The sequence below is a fragment of the Acomys minous genome, assembly GCF_964271855.1.
Source record: "Acomys minous genome assembly, chromosome: 4".
Taxonomy (NCBI): Eukaryota; Metazoa; Chordata; class Mammalia; order Rodentia; family Muridae; genus Acomys; species Acomys minous.
Genome location: NC_140486.1, coordinates 82410627 through 82437032, shown reverse-complemented (window position 1 = coordinate 82437032; position 26406 = coordinate 82410627). Strand labels below are relative to the sequence as shown.

General features: G+C 46.3%; 1 protein-coding gene and 1 long non-coding RNA gene across 4 annotated transcripts in view; one reads left to right on the top strand and one right to left on the bottom strand.

The window, feature by feature from the left end:
* The window catches only part of ANKRD44 (ankyrin repeat domain 44), a 295573-nt gene that overhangs the window by 78130 nt on the left and 191037 nt on the right, over positions 1-26406 (top strand). The gene's annotated exons all lie outside the window — the stretch shown is intronic.
* LOC311596220 lies at positions 19533-24407 on the bottom strand. Its single transcript, XR_014778763.1, has 2 exons — positions 24209-24407; positions 19533-19888 (listed from the first exon to the last, which is right to left on the bottom strand). It is a non-coding gene; the product is annotated as an uncharacterized lncRNA (long non-coding RNA).

The following is a 26406-nucleotide window of genomic DNA, read 5'->3' as shown; positions in this document are numbered from 1 at the left end:
AAAAATCTCCCTTTCAGATCTATCTTCAGTTTATGGACTCAGTACAAGCTCATTAGGAAAGGGGTTTGGAGAGAGAGGCCGTTGTTTAAACAAAGCTGCTATTTAATTTGACCTATATTTTTTCTAGTCCAGCACTTTTTTTTGTTCAAGTGCATTGTACAAGGCACTTGACACATAAGAGGTTGTGGTGATCAGGAGTTCAAGTCAGAAATCCTCTCACTGTGCGCCCCTTGGAAGATGTGAGGTGCACACTGGCTCCGAGGCAGTCGGTGATAAAGAATAGTCAAGTAGTGTTTCCCACGTTATCTGTGTCACGCTTATTAGTGTTCTTATGGTCTAACAGGTTAAGTTCTGTTTTTCTTTTAGGACAGTTTTTCTGGGAGCTGTTTTTTTTTTCTTTCTTAGTAATGGGGATCAAACCTGTGGCCTTGCCCACAGTAGGCACCGAGCTACCTCCCAGGCCTTTTCTTTGATCATGGTCTGGCTGCTTATAGAATTTTCTGGCTGCAAAGAATAGAAAGTTGTTTATAAAAGAGGCTGAGGTTGGGGTTGGCTGGGGAGAAGTAGCTCAGACTGTGCACTCCACTCCTGTCAGCACAGAACTCTGCTCTGGTGAGCTCAGAGCTGTGCACTTTTGGTCTACTGTACCATACTCTTTTTATTTTTATTTTTTAGTTGTATCTACCTACCTACCTATAACCTATCATTTATTTATTTTTCTGTATCATGTTCTTTGGTCTTACTTTCCAAGATGACTTTTATCCTCAAAACCCATGACCATGTGCTCTTGCATTTAAGCAACAAAACGTGTGTGGTGAGCTATAGAGGTCCCACACCAACACCAGATACAAGCGTCACCACTCCCAGGTGGGCAAGTGTGGGCAGTTCTGTGCGAGTTTCTGTGACGCTCCAAGCAGCAGCCATGTGTCACTAGAGTGCCCTTCAGTCTCCTCTGTTTCCTAGCTTTGCTGCTGAGTTTTAGAAACGCAGGGGACCGAGTGGCAGATGTCGGAATCAAGCACTCTCAAAAGCAGTCCCTCCCCGACCAGAAGGTACGGACCTGACTTGTGCATCACTCGGGAGATGCGCTGAGCATTTCTTGTGTGCTCAGCTGTGACCTGAGGGTGAGAACACAGGCACAGGTGAGAGCTGACAGTTTGTCTTGTGTAGATGATGGCCACTGACCCAAGACCCGAACTGCAATGACAGTGCTCAGGGTGCTTCCAGGATGCATGGGATGGGGCATGCTGTGTTCCCATGAAAGATAGCCCGTGTGTGTGTGTGTGTGTGTGTGTGTGTGTGCGCGCGCGCGCGCGCGCACATGTGAAGGCTAGCCCATGTGTGTGCGTCTGTGTGCACATGTGAAGTCTGGCCTGTGTGTGTGTGCACATGCACACGTGACTACTAGCTTGTGTGTGCCTGTTACTCTGCAGATGCATGTGCCATATGTGGAAGTCAGAGAACAACATGTGTGAGTCAGTTCTCTCCTTTTGAGCCTTGGGGACCGAACTCAGGTTGTCCGGCTCGGTTGAGGTTCATTTATCCCCTGAGTCATCTCTATGACCTGGAGTCAAGGTGGGGGTGGGGCTTGGATCTGAACCTGAGTCAGCGTTAACTCGGTTGGGCGGGGAAAAGGTAGCTGGTGGCTGGTTCCTGGCAAGCAGGGTAGTGGGAACAAGCCAAGCTGTTTGCTGTAGTCACCTATGTAAGGCATTAAGCATTGTCTTTGGTTATGACTTGATTTCAGAGAAGCCAACTATGTACGGCAAAAATTACAACCAGCAGAGTAAAAAGATCCTGACCTTTTTTGTATGGTTGGGAGTGAAGTGTTGGCACGTGTCGTTAGCGCCAGGTTTCTCAGTGTGATTGTTTCTCAAGTGACTGTCGTTTAGACTCGCGCACAGGTGGGTGGGCATCATGGAGCTGGCCTTGAGCCATCACAAAACCAACGCTTCTGTGTGGTAAGAACCTGTGTGATGCCAGGAAGTATTTTTGATCAGCACACGTTCCCCTGAAAGGAGTTCCACAGTAGGGTGAATGCAAATGATTTCATTTTGGGGCTCTAACAATGCTGGAGTGTTACCTTTACAGTTAGTGAATGCCAAGGAAAGCCGAAAGAGCCGAGGCAGGAAAACAGTTGTTTAGCAAATGTGTTTTACTTATAGATCAGCAAGTTCATAGGAAAGATGATTTAATAATTGGTTCCTTTTTGTTTTGCACAAATATAGTATTTTTTTCTCTTTTTTTCTAAGCATAGTAGCTAGCTCTGAAGTATTTGAGGGTGAGGCACTATACAAGAACAAAGGTTTATTCTCAGGGATAAAATAAGACAGTTGGCTATTGTGCAAGACCCACAATCGATGGCAAGTGACTTAAAAGAGTTGCGTTTGGTGTGGAGACGGGTCTCTACCGCCTCGCCTTTGCTTCATCACAGCACTGCTCCCCCTGCCCGCTGGCCCTCAAAGACTGCTTTGTTCCCTTCAGTTTTCTCGATAGTTAGCGAACCAGTGGTGGCTTGCTCCGCCCCGTTTTGCCTCTAATATTTCTGAATGCAGATGGTCTTTGCTGCCGAGTTAAGGGCAGTTGTGGCCCCGCCCCCTTCCTCTGTGTGCTGCCCTGTCAGTGTAAACTCTGGCCTGTTTGGACAGTGACTCTTTTCCCCAGGGGGACTGTATTTCTGTAAGTTACTGGAACATTTCTCTCCCACTCTTCCCTATTTTCTTTCTCAGATTCTCCCTGCCCGCTGCCCCTCCCCCAAGTAGTTTGTTGCAGGAAGAGATTAGTAGTTCAGGATTTAGGTCAAGACTGTTTTCGGGATAAATAGAGAAAGAATGTGAAACTCATTTAGGAGCTCCATAAATAAGGATACAGGCCACACTTCTAGGCTGGTAGAATACTAAACTGCAGATACCAAAACAGATTTCAGCATTATAGGACTGAATTGAAGCAAGAAATCTCTCTGTCCATCCATCCATTAGTCTATTATGCATTGTCTTTCCTTTTAATGGCTTTTACAGATAAACAACAACTCTGGAAGGCAGAGGTTAGGTCTTCACGCTTCAGGTTGAGCGCATGCTCTTGCACCTGCCAGGCAAGTCCCTCCCCCTGAACTATGTCCTCAGCTCCCAGAGGTCGACTGGTCACACATGACGCCTCTAACACATGGAGTCAGTAGGTGCTTGAACCCGGAAGACTCAAGTAAAGGCAATTCTGCCAGGCAGAAGAGTCTCCAGCAACATCAACCCATGTGGTCCTTTTATATAACCCCAAACCTTTCAATGGAGTGGACATTTCCTTAGAGAAGCTAAAGAATTCAGCCCAGCGTGGTGGCGCACACCTGTAATCCCAGCACTTGGGAGGCAGAGGCAGGCGGATCTCTGTGAGTTCGAGGCCAGCCTGTTCTACAGAGTGAGTCCAAGATAGCCAAGGCTACACAGAGAAACCTTGTCTCAGAAAGAGAAAGAAAAAGAAAAGAAGGAAAATGCTAAAGAATTCACACAAACCACTCTTTAATCTTGAGGGAGGAAAGTAGGAGGAGGAAGAGAACACACACTGGAGCGGAAGTCTGTAGTTCCTCTAGGTGAGGCGATGGTAAAGGGCCATGCTAAGTATTTTCCAGCAGTGGCACATTGGTTGGAGGTATTCAGCAACTGGGAAGAAGTCACAAAATGCTTCTTGCTGTTTTCCCTCCTGGAGCTTCTGAGGGCAATGGTGACGTAAGGCAGGTATCACAGGAAGGTCACTCAGGAAGGAGACTGGTGACATAACTTGAGGCACAGAGCTAGTAAGTGACAGGGTCAGAGTGGATGGAGCCAAGTTCTCCTGTTCTCACTGCGATGCTGTGCACCAGAGCAGGGCTTCCTGAGTTGAGTAGCGTGACTGTGACTGTGCTGTGATGCTATTGGCCAATAAGGACCGCTGAAGGCACCTGAGAGAACTTTAGGCTTGACGGTAGTGGAAGAGGGTCAGAAAAAGGAACAAACACAAAAGACTTTCCTTGAAAAACACTGTCCAAGCTTGAGGTAGCGTTTTGGTTGTCATGTGCCTAGCAGTGTGTGCTACCTATGCTTGGCACCCTTGGGTCCTGACAGGGGAAGAGGAGAGGTGAGGAAGAAACACAGCCTGACTGCTGTGCGGGCCAGACAGCCTCCCTGCCTTCAGGGGTGGCTTCTTTCTAAGAGGGAGTGGGCTGCGAGGCAGTCTGGGAAGAGCACCGTTGCAGACAGGCCCGACACACGCACAGGCGGTGCACTAGCAGAGTTTGAAGCTGTTGTCAATTATGGGCATGGGTCCCCGACACATAGTCTTTTTCAGAGACTGATTTTTGTAAACAGCCTGAGTTGCTTTACATATTAACCCCTTTTCCTATCTGGTTTTTGCTGCATAGAAACTGAGGTTATAGAATTTCCAAGTAGGCGTGGGATTCCTGTCTGGACTCTTAGAGGTTTCTCTTACGTGTGGACCGATCCTGAATGACAAATGCCTTTGGAATTGTGCCTGCCTCCTGGTGCCGTGTTTATGGAGCTAAAAGAATAGACACTTAGGTAGAGTTCAAGTCAGTTAGCGTCCTGCATGCAGCTCCAGAGTGTGTGTGTGTGTGTGTGTGTGTGTGTGTGTTGTCAGCTAACTCATGTGTAGTCATACTTGCCCCCAGGCAAGCACTTGCTGATCCTGAGGAACATGGCATTGCCATCCCGTGTCTCTAGGGCCCAGGTGGGCCATGTGGGGTAGGGCAGTATTAACTGGTTGATAACTCAGCTTTAGCAGAATTTCTCCTTAAGAAGCACGGATTATGACATTGACTCAGGCCATCTGTCCAGTTTTGAGTGGCTTGATTTTCTTTCCTCTTCTCGTGTGACCGCAGTGACACCGTAGTTCATCAGACCCTTTCCCTGGTGGGCTCAGCTTGCAGTCTTCTCTTCAGTGGAGTGGGGCCAGGTAACTGAATTCCGGACAGTATATGTCTCTCTCTCATATCCAATATGGGGGGCAGGGATGATGTGAGCACTCTATGGCCTAACCCATATAGAACCTTCTAGGTGTCCTTTACCCTGTCTCTCTTAGTTTGGATCTAAGCAGGGGCCCCTGAGGTTCTGGGCTACAGTGTAGCCACTGGAATATCAGACCTAAGACCATGAGCTGCCCATATAGAGGCACAAAAAGCAATGAACTCTACTGTGGTCTACCTCTGAGATTTAGAACACATCTGGTTTAGTAGTTAAGTGGCTAAATGACTTCTAGACACTGATCATATGTTACAAGGATTTTCATAGGGGTTCTTTTCTTTTGTCACCCTGGTATCTGCCCCATGGCATGATCCTATGACAGGCAGTACCTAGGACAGAGCTGTCCTCTCCCCTAGCTCCACACATTTTCTTTTTCAAAATCTTCTGTGAATGAATAATGTTTGGATCTGTCCCCAGCTGGCCTTTGGACTAGTGGGGCTATGGTCATGGTGCTAAGGGTTTTGGTTGCAATCCAGGCTGAAATGATTCCTGAATGTTGACTTCATAGTTGCTTGCCTCCCCACACAGTTCAAATGCTGACATCTTAAGACAGGAGCGGGGAGAACAGTCAGTCTTTTATTTAATTCTGGCAAGACTGTGGTTTATGGTGCTCTGGGGAAAGGCAGCTGCGGATGTATCAACCATTTTAAGAATTCTGGGCAGTCGAATCTTCAAGTAAAACCTAAACACGGACAGGGCATCCTCTAGGAAGGCTTGTGCTGGCTGCGTGTGACAACAACACCCCACCTTCTGAACAGCGTTCCCTTTTTGCTTATGGGTTATGCATTATTTCCTTTTATTTTAATCAACATTTCTTTTTTAATCTCACTCAGAGGTGGTGTGATGTTTGCCTGTTGCACACTTCTTATGTTTGCCTCAGCATTCACTTTTCTCTTTATCTGTCACTGCTGTGGGAGGACAAGGGAGCTCCTTCTCAGAGTCTGTGGTGGCAGAGCTGAGCCTCTGCTAAGAGGCCACTATTACAAGGTGTAGACGGTTCTCCTAGCTTGTGTAATGTCTTGGAGGCACCCCCAGTAATGTATGAAACTGGGTGTGTTGCTGCACCCATCCTGGGAGGCAGAGACAGGAAGATCAGCAGTTCAAGGGTCATCGTCTTTGATTACATTGTGAAGTTCCAGGACAGCCTGGGCTACCTGCCACAGACAAACCCCAAACAATTCAGTTAGCTTGGATTCTAGAACCCCTCCAACATTGGTGCCAGCCTCAGCTGGCATTTTACCTATTGTGCAAGTTTTGGGTAAGGTACTTGACCTCACCACGCCTTTGATCTGGGACAACAACTTACCCATTTAATGAGGAGTTGTGTGAATTAGAAGGGTTAATTTATGTATGGACTCTAGGGAGTGCCTGGTACGACGTAAGTGCCTTATAAATCTCTTTTTGTCAGTATTAATGAAATGACAAGCACTGTGTTTTCATATGTCTTCATGTGTGGTAATCAGAAGGAGAGACTGGCTACTATTTAATTCGTTATATATTTAAGCATCAATTTTTAAAAAGGGTTTTATTTTTATGTGTAAAGAGTGTTTTGTCTGCATGAATGTGTATAACGTGCTTGCAATGCCTTTGGAAGCTGGAAGAGGGCGCCATGTCCCTTGGAACTGGAGTTCAATGCCTGAGAACCACTGTGTGGGTGCTGGGAATAGAGCCCAGGCCCTCTGCAGGAGCAGCCGGTGCGCTTAACTACTGAGCCATCTCTTCAGTGCTCTTTTGTGCTCTTTAAAGGATGTAATTAGTGAGAGATATAACTTACTTTGAGAGAATGCTTGTTTTTAATACACAGACAGGAAAACATACAAACAGTGTGCATACCTGAAGACCAATGGCCTTGTCGCTGAGAGATGGGTTGTGCATTATCTAGATTTATTTTGATTTTTCCCATTTGCGTAGTCTATGTTTCTACACCCAAAGCTATATTATTTGTGGAGTTTTTGATAAGAAGCTCAGCTGGTATTTTTGTACTTCTGAGGAGAATATTATTTGTATTATATGTCCTTGTGATGTGTCTGAAAAGGCACATTAAGTAAATGTTTTGTGCTTTTTAATTTTAGAATGCGTTTATTTTTTGTGTGAGTGCAGACTGTGACGTGTGCATGCTGTGGAGCAGTGTGGTGGCCCGAGGCGCGCTCCTTCCACTTAACATGAGCTCTGCCGATTGATCGCGCTCAGGCTGCCAGGCGTCTGTGGCGAGGGCCTTTTACTTGCCCGGCCATCTTGCCATCCCCTGTGCTTTAATTTTGTGTATAGTTTTCTGACCTTATGTTTTCCTTATGGAAGAGACACTTATTGAAGTGTCAGCAAGGCCAGTACCACCCACAGAGACCTGTTGCACACAGCCAGCTGCCTGTTTCCTTTGCTTCCTACATCTGAGAATTACGGTAATTATAATGAACCGGATTCCGATAGCTTCTCTGATTTGGCTATCAGACCCGGTAGCCAGTTAGTTCACACACTTATACTAAAGATTCCTGTCTTTACATTGAGAAATGCATTTACCATTTACCATTTAACAAGAGGAGAAAGGCAAGGTGGCAGGTAGTTGACCTGAACTTGTAGTCTCTCTGATATTTACTTCACTCTTGTAATGAATTAGACCATTAAAAAAAAAATTTTTTTTTTTGGTGGCAAAAGAGAAGAATTTGGAAACAGAGTCTTAATACTTCTGTGTCTGTCAGAAGGGAGAGCCGATGGCTGAAGGAATGCTGTCCACACAACAAGTGCCTCTCTAGGTGTGGACAGACAAGTCTGGTTCCTAGTGTTCACCACTGCCCTGTAAGCCAAGGGATCTGATGGCCATCGCAGCAATTGCTACTCAGTAATGACCAGCAGTTAGCACCTGCTGAGCCCTTCGGCACATGCTGGCACTGAGCTAAACAAATTCCTTCGTTATTGTGTTCCGACCTTGTCAAAACTACCACAGTTGTAAACCACCGCGCTCTCCGTGGCGGAGTGAGCACGCCTAGGCTGCGAGGTCTGTGGCCAACATTGGACTCTCCAATTCTACCGTCTCGCCTGTTCCTCAGCCTTACCCTGCTCATCTCAGGACTCAGTGTTTTGGCTTCTGCCATATGTTTCTTTTAATCTTTCATTCTTTGGGTGCAGATTTAGAAATATGTTTTTTATATAAATTACCTTTAATTTGCTCTTTATAATCCACACACGGGCAATGGGGATAGATGCTATCCCAGCTTTGTCTGTGAGGAAGTGGACGCTCCTAGAAGTGCACCATAAATGGCAGGAGCGGGGCTGATTTGGCGTCTTTGGTTTCCTGGTCCAGGTTTTCTTCAATCCTGTCATGTTTGGACACCTCTTTCTCACAGGTCTGCCTTGTATTTCCTTTCTGCCTTTGACATATTATATTTTAGCGAAACAAATGCTTTCTGGTCATGTCTAATAACTTGGTAGGATTGGAGCACACGGGGTCAGGTGGGACATCTGAGGGAAGCTGCCTCCCAGAGGTGTCAGTCTTAGGCTGTGCTCATCAAGAAGCTGCATCTATGTGGGCTAAGCGTGCTCAAGGTCCTAGGGCAGGGCCAGCCATGCAGCAGGACTCTCGTGTAGGCTCAATTTTCTTAACCAATATATTTTATTAACAACTTAGTGACTGAGCATACGTCACTTATAACCCGACTAACCAAAACAATAGGAAATGAGGATTAATGGACACAATAACAAAACCTTAAGGATATCAGTTCTGAGGAACGATTCTTCAGGTGTGAGCTGTAGGATTTCTTTTGCTAGAACCTGGGGTAACCAGAACCCAGAACCTCAGCAGGAGGCAGAGCCCTGAAGCCTTCCCTTGAGCGGTTCTCTCTAGGAGCGTCTCGAAGTGCAGTGATGAACAGCCAAACCTATCCCAAGTCTCAAAAAAAAACCCCGCCTCCAGTTCTGGGCTCATTTATATATCCCCTCCCAGAGTCTGTTCATGGGATCTTTTCAGCTGGCAACAATTAAGCTCCTGCACGAGGTGGTTGCTCTTCTAGTGAATTAACCTCACCTATTCTCTCACAAGACTGTTCCGATCCCGCACTTGGGATCCTAAAAAACAGGTTTATTTCTCCTTCACTCTAATACCCAGGACTGGGCACCTCCAGGCCCCTGCCCTGTTTCTGCGGCCCTCTGCTTAGCTCTCTCTGAACACAGCGCTGTAGACCACTCACTGTCAGCAAATTATCCTTTTCTCAAGAAGCTGCCCTGAAGCTATTTCTTTATCTAAAGGCTTTTAGTTCATTCTCGCACCAGAAATTCAATTTACCATCAAATGAAGTTTTTTTTTTTTTGAAGAGGTTGTTATTATTTCTTTGAGAGAGAATTATCAGAGGAACCAGAGGTTGGTGGAAGCAATAAAGAAAGCCATTAATATAGATTGAAATTCAGGCTGCTGTTTTGGGGTGAGCATGGCGGGGGTGTGTGCCCAGTCTCACAGGGTGAGTTAGTTATCACATGTACAGAAAACTCCTGGGCATAAAGGCAGCTGCGGACCAGTTGGTAGATAGATGGTCTTTGGTAGCTCCCAGGTTATCAGGTCTGAATTGTGGTCTATTTTTTTGAGCCCAGATATGGAGATTTGTCAGGAGAAATAGTTATGAAAGAGAGGCATGTAATAGAGAATAAAGAATCTGATGCTTTGGGTCCTAATGCTAGTTATGTGACTTTAAGAATGTCATGTGATGGCTCTGGGCCTGGGGGAGAGTGGGAACGGGGACTGACCTGCAGAATGAAATTGTTGGACCAGGTCAGTGGCCTCTACTGTGCACCAAAATCACCTGGGGAATTTTGACAGGTGACTTAATTGATAATTTGGCCGGTCATGGTGGCACACATCTTTAATTCCAGCACTTGGGAGGCAGAGGCAGGAGGATCTCTGTGAGTTCGAGGCCAGCCTGGTCTACAAAGTGAGTTTAGGACAGCCAAGGCTATGCAGACTGCAAAAAACAAACAAACAAAAAATCAACCAACCGAACAAAATTAGTTGGTGCTGACTTGAGGTGGGATTTTCCCCTGGCATCAGTATCACTTATCCTGTCCTGGGATTCAGATGTGCAGCCTGTGTTAGATCGACTCTAACAGTTTGCAAATACACGTCACTGCTCTCTTACCAGGTGCTTTATAAATGACGTACCGTGGTGCACATGGCCTCGCTGCCACAAGGGACACTAATCATTTTCGTCTTGGAAAAAATAAACTTGTTATTAGAGATACTGATGTTTTGGCATTGACTTGTAAGGACAATTCTCCAGGGAAAGCCACGAAGCATTTCTTTTCTGAGGCATCAAGGATGGAAGAAAGATATATAAAGAGTTTAGGATATCCTGAAAGGGCTTGTGTGTGGATCTTTGTGTTTTCATGTGAAAGTTTAAACAAAGGGAACTTGCTCAGAGAACTAGAAGAGTAAGTAAGTAATTTCTAACCCATATTACCGTCTAAGTTTTTTTTTTTTTAAAAGAGAACACTGGATTTTGATGAATACAACAAGATCATTAGTTCTGTTTCTGAGTTAAAATTCCATTTCCTTGCAACCTAAGTTACTCTTCCTTGGGAATCAGATTTCTTCAAACTAGATTTATTTTGAAATATAATGTACAAGAAAAGCCTAAACTCAATTTAATGTTCTTTTTACTTAGTTAAAACTATTAACTATACAGGGATTAGGCTAAATTATTTTATAGTGTATACTTGAATGCCAAAAGGAAAATTGATATCCAGGGCACAAAACCTGATACTAACAGTTTCTGCACCAATGCTCCCCAGCTCAAATCTTCAGTCTCTCAAATCCACAAAGGCATTGCCATGTGACACAGAAGCGAGAGTCAATCCAAAGCCAAGGTCACCTCCCCTCGCTCTCCCCAGGGTACAGGGGACGCTTTGGCTGCATAATCCTCTCTAGGGCCAGGCTGAGCTGGGCGAGATTCAGAACTGTGCTCTATCCAGGATAAACTTCACAACTGTTTTGTATTTTCCTGCCTCTGGTCTGTAACAGTTCTGAGTCAGAGGGGTGGCTGTTAAGTGACTCAGGTGCATTGGTAAAAGGTGCTTGGAAGCTGTCCATCAGCTCCATACTGGCTACTAGCTCCTCTTACACTTCTCACCTTGGGGGCCAGATTGGAGTCATATCTAAAACTTCTATGGGACTTTATGAAAAAATTGGTGTTAGTTTTTTTTTTAATATAGAAAATGCCAATGAAAACAAAAACAACAGAGTTAATTATCTACACAACTATGTTACTGTTAGAAATTCAGATGCTCAAAGAAGGCAGCATCAGGTGTCTGCTTTTAATAGAAAATTTATTTTTTAAATGGAGGTAGAATAGACACAGTATTTTAATTAATTACTACAGGTTAGCTCTTCTATTTCTCTACAGAGGGACTAGGGCACATATTATTTAAAACACTTGAAATGTAGAAATTGTTATCATTCCCACTTGGCCGATGAGAAAAGATACTGTTTTATCATAAAACACATGGAACTTCAACTGGAGCAAGTTTCTGCTGCTCTTGCTAAGTAACCAGGCTGCTATGCAAATGTGAGACTTCAGTTTTAGGGTTTGGCAGAGCCAGTTTTAGGGTTGCTTCCTCCTACCTGGCCCATTGGTAACAGCTCAGAGATACAGTATTTGGTTCTAACAGTCAGGCTTACAATAGGTGGCAGCTGATTAAGACTATGCTTAGGAGGAGGAAAGACCAATTATGGCTAGACATTTGCCACAGCCAATTTCTCCTTTTTCCCCTAAGTATCTTCAGACTAGGTAAGGGTTGGAGCCACACAGAGCTGCTCCCATGAGATGGTGGTAGCACTGGTGTTTGGTGGCAGTGTTGGTGGCAATGGTGTTGGTGAGGGTGGCAGTGCTGGCAGTGTTGGTGGTGAGGGTGGCAGTGCTGGCAGTGTTGGTGGTGAGGGTGGCAGTGCTGGCAGTGTTGGTGGCAATGGTGTTGGTGATGGTGGCAGTGCTGGCAGTGTTGGTGGTGATGGTGGCAGTGCTGGCAGTGTTGGTGGTGAGGGTGGCAGTGCTGGCAGTGTTGGTGGTGAGGGTGGCAGTGCTGGCAGTGTTGGTGGTGAGGGTAACAGTGCTGGCAGTGTTGGTGGTGAGGGTGGCAGTGCTGGCAGTGTTGGTGGTGGCATTGGTGTTGGCAGTGTTGTTGTTGTTGGTAGCATTCGTGTGGCATGAATGAAGCTTCGTGGTGGTGGTGCACACCTTTAATCCCAGCACTCCAGAGGCAAAGGCAAACGGATCTCTGTGAGTTTGAGGCCAGCATAGTCTACAAAGAGAGTTCCAGGACAGCCAGGGTTACTCAGAGAACCCCTATCTTCGAAAAGAAAGAAAGAAAGAAAGAAAGAAAGAAAGAAAGAAAGACTGAGACCATTGAGCAAGTGTTGTTACTGTTTTAAAATAACAACAGTAAATCAACTCTGAAGGAGAGTGTTCTGACCGAAGGACGGAGTATGACGGCCTTGAGGACACCCCAGAGCACGCAGCTCTAGGTAGTGGGACGTGGCCTTTTCTCCCACACTTTGTCCCTCATCTCCAGTTGAGGAGGCATTTATGTCTTCCAGAAGAAAGCAAGCATGGATCATGGTTCTCGAAAGACAAGACCCCACAGCTTGTGGGCATGAAGGCTTAAATAAAACTTTTATTATTTTGAAAGTTTCTGACCCTTAAAGAAAATATTTGTTCCTATTAGTCATCATTCTTTGTCTTTCTTAAATTTAAAAGTTATTTTCATCTCTTACCTAGTGCTGTCAGCTATGGCTCTGGAAGATTACTGGCCTCCTTCCCATCATCCTCTGCTTCATGTGTCTGCTTATGTGGTACCAAGGGATGCTTTTAGGGGGAGGGGCAAAGAGCAATAGACATATGACACAGATGCTGGAGAGCAGCAGCAGGACACAGCTGACACAGTTTAACACTGACCACTGGAAGAGACCATCCTCATGTCCTGGAGTCCCTCAGTCTACCAGCAACTGTAGGGACATTGGTGGTGTATATTGTAATATCAGTGCTGGAGAATCAGAACCAGGTGGATTCCCCAGGGCTTGCTGGCCAGCCAGAGTAATCAGAAAACCTCAGTTTGATGTGAAGCCTGTCTCAGAGCACACGGTGGGCAGCATTGGGAGAGTGACACCTGTTTCTTCCACACGCACAAGGACACACACGCATGGCTTCAGGAACACACACAGAAGTACAGTAATTTAATGCAACCGTGTTAATTTGCAGAAGAGTGGATCCTCCCAATTGCTTTTTCTTTTCTTTTTTTTAATATTTTATTAATTTATTTATATTACATCTCAATTGTTATCCCATCCCTTGTATCCTCCCATTCCTCCCTCCCTCCCGCTTTCTCCCTACTCCCCTCCCCTATGTCTGTAACTGAGGGGGACCTCCTCCCCCTGTATATGCTCATAGGGTATCAAGTCTCTTCTTGGTAGCCTGCTATCCTTCCTCTGAGTGCCAGCAGGCCTCCCCATCAAGGGGACGTGGTCAAAAATGGGGCACCAGAGTTCGTGTGAAAGTCCCCATTCTCCACTCAATGGTAGAGAATGTCCTATCCATCGGCTAGATCTGGGTAGGTGTTCGAAGTTTACTGCCTGTATTGTCCTTGGCTGGTGTCATAGTTTGAGCAGGACCCCTGGGCCCAGATCCACCCATCGTAATGTTCTTCTTGTAGGTTTCTAGGACCCTCTGGATCCTTCTATTTCCCCATTCTCCCTTGCTTCTCTTACCTGAAGTCCCAAAAGGATGTCCTCCCTCTGACCCACTTTCCTGGTAAGTGAAGACTTTCATGGGACATGCCCCTTGGGCTAGTGTCTAGGGAATAGGGCTTCCTCAAGACCCAGCCATTCCAATTGCTTTTTCTTAACGAATGAATTTTGCATTGCACATCTCAGACCTCCTGGGATGGCTAAATGATCAGTGCTAAGCCTGCTTCTGAGCCCAGGTCCTCCTGAGTATCCACTTAGCACACACTGCTCGGGGTGTATGAGGCCTCGGGCTGATGTGTATTAACAGATGGGCCTCTGAGACGGAGCCTACAGCAAATGAAGCGGCTTAGAGTGGAGTCTTCTACACTGTTTGTCACAGCAGTTAGCTGAAGTACCCGCCTCCCAGCTGTGGTGTCTCCCTTCCAAGGTGAGGGCATTTGTGACTGGTTCTGGCCACCAGTCAACTTACCAGTGCTCACCTAGGATGACTTGGCTGTATGTCATACTTGTCTGTCTCTTGTCATACTTGTTGTCTTTAAAGAAGGCACCAATGAAAGAACCGTTCTTGCTGTATAATAACCATTAGTTCTAAGAACATCTCAGTGGGCTAAGCCAACTCCACATTGGATCATAACACTGTAGATCTGTAATAAGATATTGATACATTTTAAAGACAAAACACTTTGATCCTGAAGAAATAGGACTGAATACTATTCAGGTATAAACATATGGCGAGAAGTGACAAACCCCCAAGGGAGTTGGGGTCCACCGCCAGCATGGATGCACCGTGACCCTCAGCTTCGCACCCCGCAGGTCTGGAGAGTATAGTCTGTCATTCTCACGTAAGCTTCATAAAGTGACTCCAGAGGAGTTTCTATGGTCCAGACTCTTCTGCTGTGTGAAAAAGTGACCCTAGAACATTCCTCAGCTGAGTCTGAGTGTTTGTCATTCTCTGGAAGGTCAGCACAGAGAGCCAATTTCCAGAGCTGGTTAGAAGGAGGCTCTCGGAGGTTGCTCTGTCCGTCCGTCCATCCTTCCTTCCTTTCGTGTTCTCCAAGGCATGCTCTTGTCTCAGGAGATGCGTCTGTTGCAGCATTTCTCACTTCCTCTGAAGGATGCTTTCCCGTGGGAGATGTGCACAGGTCCTTCCTCCCTCTACAGACATAAACGTAAAGAAGTCTCATCCATTCACACAGGGTTCCACGGCTGTGAAAGAGACACCATGACCACAGCAGCTCTTCTTACAAAGGGAGACATTTAGTTGGCCCTGGCTTACAGTTCAGAGGTTTAGTCCGTTGTCATCATGGCCGGAAACATGGCAGCATGCAGGCAGACATGGTGCTGGAGAGGTAGCTGAGAGTTCTGCATCTGGATCTGCAGGCAGCAGGAAGAGAGAGAGCGAGCCACTGGGCTTGGCTTGAGCTTCTGAGACCCCAAAGTGACCCCCAGTGACACAACTTCTCCAATGAGCCACACCTACTCCAACAAGACGACAGCTCCTAATAGTGCCGCTCCCTATGGACCTATGGGGGCCGTTTTCATTCAAACCACCACAGGGTCCATTTGCCTAGTCATCTTTCCCTGCTCTTCCCAGATGAGAGGATCCTCCAGGGCTTTAGCTCAGATTGTGTCTGAGCGTTCTGCTTTGTTTATCATTAAAAAAAAAAAACCAGAACTAGTACCCTTTTTGAATTTTTCATATTTGTTAACTTATACTACACATTTATTTTTTTGAGTCGGAATTTACTTTTGGGATGCAAATGACAGGAATCCCACACACCTGGATATGGAGAGTAGCGCGCCACACAACACTTACTTTGGCCGCAGAATTGCCCATTGATTACTTTTTGTGCGTGTGTGTGTGCATGTGCTTGTATCCAGGTGCACCTGCGTGACAAACACAGGCGCTGGCCTCAGGTGTGCTGTCTACTTTGTTTTTTGAGACAGGATCTCTCGGCCTAGAGTCTGCTGATTCAGCTAGGCTGGCTAGCCAGGGGGACCCCCCTCCCCCACAGGGATCGCTGCCTCCCTATTATTGGGATTATAAGTGTCTCATCACACGCTACTTTTTAATGTGAGTGCCGGGGATCAAACCCGGGCCCTTATGCTTGCAGAGCAAACACTTTATCCAACTGAGTTGTCTCCCTAGACCTTAAAATTGTTTGGAAAATGTGATTTCAGTTCCCGTTCCCTCACCCTCAAACTGGGAAGCCCCAGAAGGCTTCGGTACTCTGCAGTTCTGCCCTGTTCCTACTTATCACAACCTTTAGCTTCTCGGGGTTCCATTCTTGTCCTCCAGAAACGCAATCTTCCTTCATCCGAAAAGACAGACTTGTGGGAGGTAAGGTGTGGGCTGGGAGATGCCTGTGGGCCTGGGAAATTGGCCCTGCAACTGTGGTGTTGGTGTGGGAGCAGTCACAGAGCCATGCTCAACGTAAAGTCAGAGCTAGCCCGGGTGTGTTGGCGGGGAATCCAGACAGTAACACAAGTCCCTTGTGTCAGTGGTACTGCATGTGCGTATGCCCTACCCGTACCCTCCCGTTCGCTTCCAAGCATCTCTAGATTATATGTACTACTCAACACAATGTAATGACACACACACACACATCATATATGTATATATATATATGTATATATAGTTTTTATACTAAGTAACTGAGGGAATAAAAGGTGGGAAAAATCTATATGTTCACACAGATATATAATATTAAAAGTGTTTTGCTCGCCAGTTGCTTGACTCTAAAGCTGTGGAGCTGTCCACGCACAGAAGGCCACGGTACAGAAGGGCTGGAAAAGGGGCCGCCCCGGAATGGTAGCAAGCCCCCAAGTATCAGACATGTCAGAGGCACCTGTGGATGACAGTAGTTGCTTCTCATGCCCTGAAAACCAAGGCATGCTGAAAGACTGTCTCGTAAACAGTTTCCCGTATTCTGTGTGAATGTCACTGCTGATCTTTCGGCCAGCAGGGCAGTTTTTTGCTCTTTGGTGTTTTTAACCAGATTCCTTCTGTTGATGTAGTTGTTCATCCTGTTTGGATGTTTGCTGTTCCGCTCTCCCTCCAGCGTTTTGACTGGACAGCCTCTGGTCTCTACCCTACCCCGTCGCATCCCATCAGCAGTAGGAAGTGGAAGGAACGAATAACTTCAACCAGGAGGAGAAGACTTTGAGGCTAAGAGGAATTTCCCTTGGGACCAATTACTCAAACGTTTTCTTGGAAACTTCGTGGGAGTTGGGCATTCTGAGCTGAACCGTGGACTTTTTGGGTCTGCAAAGAACAACAACAAAAACAAGATGTGCTGCCCGACCCATTCATTTAACGGATGAGAAAACTTGATCTCACACTTGCTAAAAGCCCAGCATGCTTTTGTTCCCTCATAGGGCAGAAATGTCGAGGATGCACCTTGAGGAGGAGAGATGAGTGCCTCAGAACCATTATGGCTTTCCACAAAAGTGGGAAACTGTGTCTTGTCGACTGGTACAGTGCCATTTTTCCCACTGTTTCATTTCTTAACCGTTCTACCTGGCAATTTCTAGTAGCTTTCAGACCTGGGGTCTGGGATCTGGGGTGTTGGGTCACTGTCCTTGCAAGCGAGTCTGTTCCCTGTCCCTCATAGTAAATACCAATCTATCTTTTGTTCAGACGCTGCAGTTTTGGCGCCTCACAATGACATCAACACTTTAAAAATAGTTAGGATCTTTCAAGTGAAAGTCCAAGTGGCTGGATGGCCTTTGGGCTTCGGAGTTGACGCTAGTTTACATAACACCCTGTTGGTATTTGTGTCATGTTGGATACCCGGCCTCTTGTTTCTTTTAGGGATTTAATTGGCACTCAAGAGCCAGTCATCAAATGAGAAGTAACAGTGACTTTCTAGCTGGTTATACCATGTGGAGATTATTAGATCAAGAAAAGAAATGGAAAGTAAATTAAATGATAGCATTTTCCAGCAAAACCAGGCCACTTAGACAGACCGCGATGAGAGCAAGGCCTAAGGCTCCTCTTACATTTAGAGGAACCTTTTGTTTCCTTATGGTAGGAAACACTGCCAGTTCTGCTGGGACCATTTGCCTACGAGAAGCTCAGGCCTCATTCTGGGTGGCAGCTAGGCGTCTGCCCACTTCCTGTGTGGCTGGAGAACAGTGCTGGTTGGCTGTTTTTATATCTGGGTGCTTGCTTACAAGGCCAGCTGTGGGCTGCCTTGCATTTCGTGTCATTTCAAGAGAGTGAGGTGAGCTTTCTAGAAAACTGATGCTCATGAGAATGGAAAGGGTTTTCTTTTGGGAGGAGTCCCAAAGAAATCAGTTATGTGTGTGAGGATGTTAGTGCAAAGTCGAAAGTCTACTGCCTTCCAGTACCTTTCTCTACACAGTAATGCGCGCCCCCCAGTAGTTAGTCATATCCTACAAAAAGACTCTGTCTGGTCAGTCTGGGTTCTATGCCTACCACAGTGGCAAAGACAAGAGCAGTTTTGTGTGATTCACAAGTATTTAGGAGGGAACCTGCCTGAAATGGAGGGAGGTAAACAGAGGAAAGACTTGCAGAATTTCGCCTGCAGTGACAGCAGGATAGGGCATGGCTGGCTCATGCAGACAGGCAGAGATAGCTTTTAGATTTCCGGGTAGAGTGATGTGCAGGGGGAGAGGTTACTTCCTTCCCCTCCAGAGACGTTTAGGCTGGGACGGCGACTCCTCTCTCCTCTTCAATGCAACTACAGGTCTCATGACCGTTTTCCGATGGGGCCGTACGTTTCAGAAGCTATAGTGGACACCCGCTCCTCACACATGGACGGTAGATCCTGTGTTCTCAGCGAGCTTGCTCTCTCGGGTGCAATGGTTGGTGCTCCCCATCTCTCAGTTTAACCAAGTCAGGCAGCACCAGGGAGCAGAGTACGTCCTCGAACCTGGCTCTATCTGATTTTAACCTCTGGGTTCTTTCTGCCTCACTGCTGTTGCCTGGTGAGAGCTATGGAGGCAGCGGTTAATCAGAGACGTGACACCGAATGTGAACTGGAAGACGGGCAGCGGAGGAAAGCAGCGTCATAAATCCTGGCAGCAGAGTCGTAAGGCGCTAACGAGCATCAGTGTACCTCCTCTCTGAGCCTCTGTTGCCACATAATTAGCCACAAAGTCTTAATTGCAGGTTGATTTCTAAAACTATCCCCCTCGGGCCTCCATGATTTATGCTGAGACATTAGTTTTAATTAAATGGCTACTTACTGACAGTACTTGGATGTATATCTTTTGAAGCATCAGATATTTCTTTCAGATACGGGGCTCGACCTGGAGCACATTGCTTTCTTATTGGCAACATACGGCATTCAGCCGGAAATCTCTCTCTCAGCTGGTTGAAGCCGTTCAAGACCATCCACAGTTACTTGGGGAGGTTTTTCTCTTAATCTGTGGTTTCAGGAGCCAGACACAGGGGACACGCTGAGCTTGTTCCTTCACATGCTTTCATTTCCAGTGTTGAGCTGAAGTACTGTGGATGTCTGACCCCTGTACCTAAAGGAAATTCCTGCTTCCAAAACCCTCAGCTGCTGAAGTTTTGCCAGTGAACATACCAAATAGCCTTTTCTTGGTCCAACATAAAAAGGCAAACACCAAACCAAAACCAAAAGAAATCTTCTGGTGGGGCTGGAGAGATGGCTCAGCGGTTGGGAGCACTGACTGTTCTTCCGGAGGACCCGGGTTCAATTCCCAGCACCAACATGGCAGCTCACAACTGTCTGTAACTCCAAATTCTGACACCTACAGATATACAGTGCACGTAAAATAAAAATGAATTATTAAAAAAATCTTCTGGTCAAAAATTGGGGCTGGCTGTTTATTTTTTAATGTTGTCCACTGAGGGAAATAAAAGTGGCGATGTTTCCCCCTTAGGTTTAGTGTGTCATTCCAGTTTAGGGGATTGGGCTGATGCAGTCGTTAAGAAGCACGGGGTGTGTGTTCCCAGCCCTGTCAGCCGTGAGAGCTCCAAGCCCGGAACTCCGCTTTGACCCAGCATGAGGGGAGCATCTGTGATCTTCACCAGGAGGCCTGCTGTAGCTGTTGGGGCCTTCTCATTCTGATTTGGAAATTCTGGTTAATTTAACTCCCAAAGGCTGCTTTTGCATTTTGTTTTCATGTTTCTTTTATCTCCCAGTTGGATCAGAGGTAGATATCTGAACTGTAAAATGTGGAATGTACAGAGTAAGGAAAGACAAATTTCACCTATAATTCAGACACTAAGAGATGAATATTACCAATATGGTACTTTTCCTCTTAAATGTCTCTTCATAATCATTTGCATGTAAGTGTTTACTTAAATGCAGACCTCTCATTTATATATTAGTTAGCACATATTTTAGTTAATCTAAAAAAATTCAAATTTGTTGGACACTGTTGTAGGACTTGGATATGGTTTTCAGGCTCTTTTTTGCCGTTTAATATTATATAACAAATATTTCTCTAAGTCTTTAAGAATTTGTTGAAATAATATTTTAAAAAAAATTTTGAGATACAGTCTTAAAGCCTAGGCTTTGAATTCATGTTGGTATTCCTGCCTCGGCCTTCTGAGTGTTGGGGTCCTAGGCATGTACCTCCACATCCAGTTAATGTGACATTTTAAATAAACACATAAAAATCTACTATTAGAATGCACCAGATCTTATTTCATTATCGCCACGAGATTGGACAGTTAAGAAAGTTCTATTATTTTTTTTCTGAAATAACCACCATCCCAATAAACCTTTTGGACAGAAAGCTTTGAGCTCACAGCAAATTGTTCTCTTCCGGTGATTGCGCATAAGAGCTAAGTGGGCAGTGTGCGGCTGGGCACGGCTCCTCGGAGGGCACAGCCAGCATCCCCCTGCCTTGTTCCTTGACTCTTGTCTCTGAAGTGACTCGATTGTTTAATGTGATCCTAAATTATCTGGAGCATCAAAGAAACCTAGAATAAAACATTTTGTATCCTTAATGTTAAAAAAAAAAAATACACACTCGGGGGCTGGAGAGATGGCTCAGCGGTTAAGAGCACTGTCTGTTCTTCCAAAGGTCCCGAGTTCAATTCCCAGCAACCACATGGTGGCTCACAACCATCTATAATGTGATCTGGTGCCCTCTTCTGGCGTGCAGGCAAAACACTATATATGTAATAAATAAATAAATCTTAAAAAAAAAAATACAACTCTTGGAGTTGACGTAGTTGAGATATATACCACGGTAGAAGAGGAAATAAAAAGAAGTCCATGGTTGCTTGCTCACAATGTCTGGCAAGCTAGGCCATTTAAGGCATTAGCATTGCCTTGATGAGGAAAACATACAGTTGGCTTAAATTGGCAGATTGCGAGAGCTGGCCTCGAAGAGCTCAGCCGAGGACAAGGCCAGTTGTGTTACTTCAGTAACATTTTTATGCTGTGCTTAGCACAAAGGGCTGAACGGCTGTAGTATGAAAAGACTGCACAGAGTGTGCTTACTATAAGCAGTGCCTAGCTGGAGTCGAGAAAATATTTACCCATGCTCGGCTAATGAGCTGTTCTCTCTTATCTAATTAGGTGGATTTATTTCAGCTAAGGTTAAATGTGCTTAATATATTTAATAGAGATCTTGGAATAACGTGTGGAAGCCAATTAGGAAGAAAAAAAAAAAAGCAAAAAATTCCGTGTGGGCTGTCTGGAATAATCACCTCATGGATATTGTTTTGGTTGCTCTTTGAGAAACCGGGAAAGTGACTGGAAGATTCTACACAGAAACCTGATCTAGTGCCAGAAGTAATGCTACCTACGTTAACAGCTTCCTTCACAGACCACTTGTGTCACAGATAAACAATGCTGCCTTTAGAGAGGTCTCCTTAGCCACTGGAACCTGGCTCTGGGCTGTGTAGAGAGGCAATGTTTCTGTCCCTTCCCAGATGCATAGAGCTCGTAGATGCAAAGTTACCTTGAAAATCCCACGGCGAGGGTTCGCCTTGGCAGCCTACCCAACTCTGTCCTCTCGAGGCCAACACAGCTGGCTTTGCCTAAAGAGTTAAAATATGTTGCTATTTCTTTGAGCACCAGATAAGTAGCTAGCTCACCTTTAGGGGTCAATATGTATGGAAAATCAATGCCTCTGAACGTTAGGAATCCACTTAGCTCTACTTGGTGTGCTCCTAGTATACTACGATTGAGACGGATGGCTCTGTGGAGTTGACTATCCTTTTTTCTTTCACCCTGGAGCCATGTGGTCATTGAATGCTGTTCGGAGGGATGTGTGCTCATCGTCCTGTCTTATAGGTGTTGCTGAATTCTTTGGAGCCAAATCACGTATGAGACAGAACGCTGGCATCACTGGCACTTAGAATGTTTACCTGTGTGGCTCTTTTTCTGTGATACCAAGCGTTGCAAAAATAAAGTAGAAGAGGCAGGGTGACTGAGTGCGTTATTTTGAATGAACGTGAGTGAGCTGGCGTGAATCATGAGTAGAGCATTATTGAGGACCTGCTCTGTGCTGGGAGTTAGGGATGCAGAGGTGAACATCAGGGATGGAAACACAGTTTTGGTGCAAATTCCCCTTATTTGGGGCTTTTAAGTTGGGACTGTATGATTAAAAAATGGGTTTCTTTGAGGACTGACTGCTTTATGAAGGTCAGCCTCAGAGGACAGCAGATGCTGATCTGATGGCAGCGTGCTCTCAGCGCATTGCTGCATGGTTTTGAACTCTTGGCTGTGGTCCTGCTAATCTCTAATCACTGCTCTCTTCTGAAGAGATTAGCAGAATCTAACAGGTGCCCCATATCCTAATCACTGCATTTCTGACAGACCCCTCTCCTGCCCCTAAAGGGGGTGGTGGTAGGTGTATGCGATGGGGGGGGGGGGGAAAGAGAGGGAAAGGGAGAGAGGCTCAGAAGAGGAGAGGTTACTTTGGGTTGCAAATTTTTTTTATCACTGGAGTGCTGGTCACAGACCCTGGAGAGGAAGAGTTAAAGAGTCCGGGTAACTTTTATGTTCTCTGGCTCTCCTGGTTTGGGGCCTGTCATCATTATAAACCGTAGCTGAGGTGAAGGGACTATGAAGAGAGAGAGAGAGAGAGAGAGAGAGAGAGAGGGAGAGAGAGAGAGAGAGAGAGAGAGCGCCCAGTGTCTGTAAGAACCACATAACGACTGACCTTGGAGTCAGGAGCAAGACATCCTGAGGATGGTTGACCTTAGCCTCATGGGAGGATTGGATGCAAGAAGCATGCTGAGAGAAAGGGCATGGGCCACACTAGAGGTCCCCCAGATGGAGGAGGGTGGGGTTGGTTCCCAGGCCCACCCGTCCAGCAATGGTGCTCTCTGCAGACCCACCCTGGATATTTACCGCTTCCTTCCTGGGGGCAGGACGTGTTTGCCCTTTAGCCTCTCACTCCACGCTCAGCTTCAGCCTCTGATTTGAGCAGGCCCACCTACATATTTGTCATGCCTCTCTCCAGCTCACCAGCCACTGTCATGGCTCTGTTCACTTGCTCTCCCAGTTGAGAGCAGCTGGGGAATCCAGGAGGTATTTTCAAGGCAGCCTTGGAGAATGACGTAACCGAAGTACGACACACCTACCGCGTTCTCTTTGCTTTGGCTGTCTGCAAGTTTCAGATTTATCCTGTTCTTGGGGGGGGGGTATATTTGCATAAGCAGTTAGAAGTTTTTATATAGTCAGAGTTTGACGTCTTGAGGTCCATAAAAATTTTTGGCCCATTTGAAAAACTGCCCGGAACATCTTGCTTTTTTTCGTATCTGAGAAGCCATGAACATGTGAGCCACGGGCAAGAGAATGACTTGCCTGGAGAGCTGCCTCTAAGAGTGTTTATTGGCTGTTGAGTCTACTTTGCCTTTATTCTAAATGCCTATTTTTCAAATAGCCAAACAGATGACTCACTACGTTCTGAGAGAGGCAGGCAGATAGCCCATTCAAAACGGGTCACTTACATGCATGGGGCTTGGGCCTGTTATTTCCTATTAGAAAGGACTTGAAGTGTAGTTCTCACGGGATGAGACATTAGCGGAGGGTCAGGTGCCTGACGTGAGGCGCATGGCTCAGCTTTACAGCTTAGCTCTCCACTGAGAACTGATTTCCATATTTGGACAGCAAAACATACTTACCCCCACTCTCATGGGTGGGGGAAGAAGGCGGGTGGTGGTGGTAGACGAATCGCTCACTCTTCCCAGAACCAAGGAGAAGTCAGTCAGACATCCCTTAGGTCTCTGCTTGGTGCTTGGAGTGTGTGGCTGTCGCTGAATACCAGGCATTCATCTGGCAGGCACCTGTGGTCAGACTGAGGTCCTACTTTGGTTTCGAGATTTTTTTTTTCCCCCTGTGAAGTTAGTTAGAAGATATGTAAAATAATGAACACATCCCATATGTCTTTGAGCATCTGGAATGTAGATACCTTAAAGAAAGCAATGAGTGGGGCTGGAGAGACAGCTCAGCCCTTAAAGGCTAGGCTCACAACCAAAGATACCAGAAAGCAATGAATGTGTCCAGGAAAGATGACTCACCGATGCAGGACGTCCTCAGGGAATTCAGGCCAACGGCAGTGATTTGAGCTGGTGTGGTAAGAGCAGTGTGCCAGGGGAGACACGGACACGGATAGAGGCAGTTGCACTTAATGCCCTTTTTCTCTTACTGGCCGCTTTGGGTGTGGAATGATAAAAGGTCAGAAGGGTCATCTGAGGGGTCACAAAAATAGCCATCACTTCTGAGGGAGAAGCAGCTTAACATGCCGGAGCAGGCACAGCTGCTCACCAGAGGGTGGCTGCTACGCTGGGGCGGAGCGAAGGAATGACAAGAATGCTTGCCTGCGACTTGGACAACAAGGGCTGGTCAGGACATCCCAGAGCCATCGGTGAGCCGGGATGGCGATGGCAGCAGTTTTCAGACACCCCTGCCTGCCTGCCTCCCTCAGAGCCCTGGTTTCCTGGTTGCTTGTTCTAGACCAGCTTCTGGGAAAACTTGTTCCCGCAACTCCTAGTTACTGTCCTTAGCACAAGGAGAAGAATTTCCACTTGATTCAGCACAAGGCCACATTTAATAAGTTTTTGGTAATTTTCTAATTTATTGACTTAATTTCCACCTCTGCTTAGAAACGGTTGTTTCTGCTTGAGGAAAGGTGAATTGGGACGTTGGCAGATTCTTCTTATTTTCCATGAGTGAAACGAGACAAGAGCATATAATCTTCTTAGATGGTGGATGTTAGGGACATAACTCTGAAGAGTGCACCTACCGGCCACCTTATCATGCGGTCCTGATGCTTAACGATTCTTTGAGAACTGTTGATGGAGGAGCCGGACCCTCATCTCAGTATTAATAAACACAACCAACCAGTGAACTTTCTGCATATCATTTCATACTTTTGAGGTTACTTTTTGGGACATCTACGGCTTAGCACAGGACTGATACAGCAGGCTCCGTGGGGTTTGCCGTTGGCTGTCCTGTATGTCGAGCCTGGGCACAGGCTCTGTTCAGAAAAACGGCTGTAATTCTACAGAATTGCTCAGCGAATGAACAAATGAATGAACAATGTGTCATCGCTGCCAGCTAGCGTCTGTCGCGCTACTGCTTTTGGGTGGATTGTCACCACATCCTCGCTGACTTACTGCCACCGCAGTCCCCATGTGGTCCCCCTGCCTCTACTCCTGCTTTGCCAGTCTATTTTCTACACCACAGCTGGTCTGTTCTACCGTGGTAATATGAATATAGCTCTCCCTTGGGCTAAAACGTACATACACGCGTCTCGTTTGAGAATAAAGCAACGAAGACTTAGCATAACACCCACGAGGTGCCTCAGCTTTGCCCTGTCCTCGCTGTCTCATTCTGTCACTTACCCCATGACACCCCAGACCCTGGCTACACTGACCTGCTTGTGTTTTCCTATGTGTGTTAAGATTCCCCGACCACGGTTCTCCACTCAGCCTGGCGTCCTCTCTCGTCAGCTGAGGCCTCAGTTTAGCACGAGCGTACCCAGAACTCCTTCCCCACTAGCACTGTTGGGTTGGAGCCCCTCTTCTCTGACATCACCTTCCTCCTTAGATCGCAGAGTCTGGGGACTGTCCTGCTACTACAGCTAGCGCACTGGCACATTGAGGCACTGGGGACATGTTCGAATGGGCAGGAAGGTGAACACGCATGAGATAATGGGGCCGAAAAGACCTTTGTGAAAGATCTTCATGGCAGAGACCTCGGGCCATCCTTAACTCCAAAGCCTTAGTTTTCCCCTCAGGAGCCTGGGTAGAGACTTGTGATTTTGCTGATCTTGCCACCAGGGCACGTGCTTAGCCTGTGCCCTGCACGTGGCTGCCTGAAGCCAAGTATACAGCTATTAATGTGGCCTAACACAAAATCAAAACGTAGTTAAGATATAGATATGCTTTTGATGTTTTTTTAAAACAAAAACATGATCACATGGTTCTCAAGCATAAACTTGGTAGCTCTCAGCTCTGCGTCACAGGGTGAAAAGGCTGGGCACTCCTGTGCGCTGTGACAGTGACGACGCTGGTGAGATAATGTAAGAAACCTGTTTATCTCAGCAGCCGTAAGGAGCTTCCGGAAACCACTCTTCCCTTCCTCAGTCCTTTTCGCCTCCTTCACGTGCCATTAAAGGCAGTGAAGCCTCCAGGCAGGGTCCCCGAGGTCCCCTGTGACAGAGCTGGAGTGCCACCAGACAAGCTGAATTACTGTCTAAATCATCTCAGTTCTG